This window comes from Neovison vison, chromosome 1 (genome assembly GCF_020171115.1).
Source record: "Neovison vison isolate M4711 chromosome 1, ASM_NN_V1, whole genome shotgun sequence".
Taxonomy (NCBI): domain Eukaryota; kingdom Metazoa; phylum Chordata; class Mammalia; order Carnivora; family Mustelidae; genus Neogale; species Neogale vison.
In genome coordinates, this window is record NC_058091.1 from 294,382,456 (window position 1) to 294,386,901 (window position 4,446).

General features: G+C 36.5%; 1 pseudogene; it reads right to left on the reverse strand.

Annotated features, from left to right (window-relative positions):
* Window positions 1-3,942: 3,942 nt before the first annotated feature.
* On the reverse strand, window positions 3,943-4,446 carry LOC122894733 (annotated as a pseudogene).

A 4,446-nucleotide genomic window follows, 5' to 3' on the forward strand; every position in this document is an offset into this window, starting at 1 on the left:
TGATCAGTGGGGAGCCTGACCGGAGTTCATCCTGGGATCTTGAGATCATGACCTGAACTGAAATCAAGAGTTGGATGCTCAGCCAACTGAGCCATGCAGGCACCCCTTGAATGATATTTTTAAAATTATTACATATATGTTATTTTAAGCAGTCCTATATTTTGTTTCTTGGATGTTAGACAGCTAATACTGGCAAGCGCTATCTGTAAAAATGTTATTTAGAGTTTCTCACATTATTATGAGATTAATCACTTCTCTATATTGTGGAATACCAGGGATGGCAGTTAAAAATTATATATATATATATGTTAATTTATCAGCATATTTAGAGAATTTTTTTCTCTTTATACAGTATTTTAACATGATTCAACAACAAATATTTTATTGCTAAAAATCAAATCACTTATAATTTCAGTCACAGGAATCTGAATCTAAATATGATTAATTTGTCTTTCCAGAGATACGCCAAAGCAAAAAGTTTCTTCCTATTAATTTATCAGAGTAGTGTTTAAACATGGAAAGGGATTAATTGAACAAGCTAAATGATTTGAATTAATTTTTTGACACTGTTTACCAAAAGTCTGACGTAAAGATAAAAAAGAAAAAGAAATACTTTTTACTTAAGTCTATTAGTGGCGTATTTTAATGCTATATAAATTCACAAAAATAAACCTTGAATCAAAGGGACATTTAGTAATCAAACACATTTCAGAAGTTATAAAATAATGTAATGTAGGAAAAAAATAGAAAAAGTCTGCATGTCCAAATAAATCGTTCTATAATTCTATAATTGAATATAATATAATTAGGTGATCTTTAAATATAATCAACATATAAGAATGATTAGAAAGAACATAAAAGCATGATGCCAACTTACACTTTTCTAATTTTGTTTAAAAAGTGTGTGTGCATGTGTATGTGTGTATAAGCAAAGTAGATATAAATACATATGTATTCTATGTAAAATACATTGCCTTTTTATACATATCTATGCATACATACATACATGCAATTACATATATAGGATATGTATAATACAGTCACATTGTACATACACCATATAGAGTTATGGGGACAGGGAGAGAGAGAACATATACTTTGAAATATTGACTATTATTACATTTAATTTGTGCATCTAGAAGAAAATAATTTTGACATAATGTTACATTATCAATAAGGTGCAGAGAAAATAAAATTAAAAAAGGTTCCCTGGCTAGAGCAAACAATTATTGTTTATGGTGTCAATGTCAATTGTAGTCTTATATAATTCAAATATTTGATCTGTTTTATTCATTCATTATTCATGTATTTATTCAGCATTAAATTCAATTTGACTATTTGTTATAGCTATAGTTTGATAGTACATGATGAACAAGAAGAGAAACGTGTATAAGAAATACAACAATGGGGACACCTGGGTGGCTCAGTGGGTTAAAGGCTCTGCCTTCGGCTCGGGTCATGATCCCAGGGTCCTAGGATCAAGCCCCACAGCAGGCTCTCTGCTCAGCAGGCAGCCTGCTTCCTCTGCTCTCTCTGTTTGCCTCTTTGCTTACTTGTGATCTCTCTCTATCGAATAAATAAAATCTTTAAAAAAAAAAAAAGTGCAACAATGTTCTTCAAATATATGAGTTAAAGGGTACAATATGGGGGTGCTGGGTAGTTCAGTCAGTTAAGTGTCTTTCTTGATTTTGACTTAGTTTATGATCTCAGGGTTAGGAGATCAGCCCTCATGTTGGGCTCTGTGCTGGTCAGGGGGTCTGCTTGAGACTCTGTCTCCCTGTCCCTCTACCCTCACTGCCCCCCACCACTTGCTCTCTCTTTCTCTGTCTCAAACAAAAACAAAACATGTACAAAATGGTGGCAAGTATAAATTTACATGTATATATTTTTTTCCTGGAGATGTAATATGCAGAAAGTAAATAAATAAATAAACAAATAAATAAGTGGTTTTCTTGAAAGAACTTTTCAATAAACACTTCACAGAAATTGGTGGTGTAGTGAAAATGGCATTTATCAAAATCCTTCTGTACAAGGCATAATCTCTCAGAGCTTCTTTTATATTTAACTTGCTTTCTTTTTGAAATTTAATCTTTGAATTTACATGCAGTGAAGTCAGGTTTTTGTTTCCGTATTTATAATTTTGGTATGTTCTCTGATACTATGTTTTTGTAATTTTTTGGAATGTCTTATAAATAAAGTTAGGCAGCATATAACCTTGATAAGTAACACTGGCTTTTTCACTCAATAAAAGGATTTTGTGATTCATTCAAGTTGCTGCCTGTATTTGAGTCAATTATTTCTTTTTCTGAGTATCTTTCTGTTGTGCAAATATGCCATATTTTTTATAATTAATTTATTCAACACCAATAAATTCACTACAGAATATTTGGTTATTTTCATTGTTTGGCCATTATGAATATATGCTACCAATATTCGTGTACACATTTTAGTGTGAACATGAGTTTTAATTTCTCTAGGGAGAATGCCTAGGGTGAGATTGCCGGTCATAAAGTAATGTATGTTTAACTTTACAAGGAATTGCCAAAATGTTTTTTCGAAGTGGCTACACAATTTTGCATTCCTGCTGGAAATATAAGATATTTTCAGTTGTTCCACATATTTGTCAAGATTTGGTATTGTCAGTTTTTGGTTTTTTTTTTTTAAGATTTTATTTATTTATTTGACAGAGAGAGATCACAAGTAGGCAGAGAGGCAGGCAGAGAGAGAGAGAGAGAGAGAGAGGAAGCAGGCTTCCCGATGAGCAGAGAGCCCGTTGCGGGCCTCCATCCCAGGATCCTGACATCATGACCTGAGCTGAAGGCAGAGGCTTAACCCACTGAGCCACCCAGGCACCCCTGTCAGTTTCTTTTTAATTTTACTCCTTCTAATACTAGACGTCTAAAATGATGTCTTTTTTTTTTTCATTCACATGTTTTTATTTGTATTTAATTATAAGCAAATTGTAGAATTAAGCCCACATTCCAAAACTCCAGATCCATCGTATTTCTTACACAAAGAATGACCTGTTCAACAGGCACATACTTAGGATGTTTTGACAACCTCTCACTCAGCCCTGCAGGTCATCTAAATGGCCGTGTCTTTACTGCAAAATGACTTTCCTCATTGCTTTCTCCAGTACCGCTCTTTAAAGGAGCCAGAGCGTGCTACTGATCCCTAATAACCAGTCTGAAGTGTATCATGTTAGGGGTTAGTGGAGATACCAGCCTCTGGCTGTCTTGGTGAGAGACACACAAATTAGTATATCATATCTTTCCCATAAACAGATCCTTCTAGTTCCAGGAAGACCCCTTGTCACATATCACATGCTTGAGAAACAGTGATAAGGAATAAAAGAAGGAGCAAAGAAGAACAAAGGGTCTTGGCCCTTGAGCATTGACCCCCTTGCCTTCTCTCTTTCACAGCAAAGTTTGGAGTAATCTTTCATCTACTGGTACAGGGATTGCCCCATTCCTGGCATACATGGGTTCACAAAAGCAGAGGCAACGAATCTCTCTCTCTCTCTCTCTTTTTTAAATCTCCCTTAAAGATTCTTTGATGCTGTGCTCTATTATTGTAGTATTGTAGACTGGGTTTTTTTTTTTACCTGAATTCTTTATTCCTTAAATTCTAGGTTGCTACATTGACAACTTGATGACCCCATTCTACTACCAAAATACCCCCCAAGGGAGTTTAAATTTGATCAAAACATAAACCAGGGTGTGACCCTCTAGAATTATAGAGGACAGGAAGAAGGAAAATTAACCCTAAATCACTCTCTGTTTGCTCAGGCTTTGCCTGTGAGAATGGGAATGGAGAAGCAAGAGAAATCTATAGGCACCACTGAACTCGAGAGTACTGCTGGCGACCTCCAGTTGGTTTCTGACTCTTAGCATTCACTTACTTCTCAGGCGGCTGCTCATAGCATTTGGGCTTATAGTCTATTCAGCCTGGTAACACATGACAGCCACTGAGGGGCCTGAGCTTTACTTTAGTAGAAAGATGCTAATTTGAATTGGCCATGGTGGTCTTTAGATCAGTTGCTGAGAATGGGCTCATCAACCATCATTGTCCTGTTCTGCAATTATACCAGCCAGACATCATGGTAAAAGCTGTCCCTTTGGGAAGCCCAGACTTAGCATAATCAGAGAGGACTGTGTCACTGCTGACTGCATTGCCCTTCATGTTGACCACCAGGAAATGATGCCATTCCCTATCCTCGCAGTTCTTTCTAAGAGCATCTGGATCTGTCAAGACCAAGGTGCAGAATTGATCAAGGCCATCCCAAACAATACCAGTCATCTGGTTCTTAACCTGGTGGGCCATCAGCACTTTGCCCAGCTGGTTGACCCCCGGCCTAGTGTGTTTGACCTACAGTGGATGCTGCAGCATCTTGTCTGCTTCCTGTAGGATCAAAAGCCTGAGCAACTTGCTGAGGTGCACTGGCAT